Consider the following 476-nt stretch of genomic DNA (forward strand, 5'->3'; position numbering starts at 1 on the left):
CACAAGGCTCCATTGGCTGAAATCCCAAGTGAGGCTAGAATCTTTCTTTCAAGTCCAAGTTTTCTGACATACACACTGCTCTGTATTCCCACTGCTGTCAAGTGAATTCAGTCATCTTGGAGCTAGTGAAATATAGGGAGGACTGGGCTGTGGAATCTGGTGGAAACGATGCGGCTTTTAGTCACTGGAAGATTGGCAGCATCATGTTTAGTTTCAGACTGCTGGAGTTCAGGGAGGGATTAGTATTTAGCACTCTGGACTAGGGGGTAAGCAAAAGGTCTTTGGCTTACTTTTCCATGCCAGTGGCAAAGACCCAAAGACCCTAGTCCCTTCTGCTTCCAGTGCTGAGCTACTTTGTGGGATCTCCTAACCCCAGCTGAATTTTCAGTCCTGTGGAGTAAGTGGTCGAACACCTTCACTTTGACTGTGATCTGGTTCACTGTCTCCTGTTTCATACAGTGCTTCACTTTTCCCTA

The sequence above is a fragment of the Acanthisitta chloris genome, unplaced genomic scaffold, assembly GCF_000695815.1.
Source record: "Acanthisitta chloris isolate BGI_N310 unplaced genomic scaffold, ASM69581v1 scaffold11085, whole genome shotgun sequence".
In the NCBI taxonomy this organism is placed as follows: Eukaryota; Metazoa; Chordata; class Aves; order Passeriformes; family Acanthisittidae; genus Acanthisitta; species Acanthisitta chloris.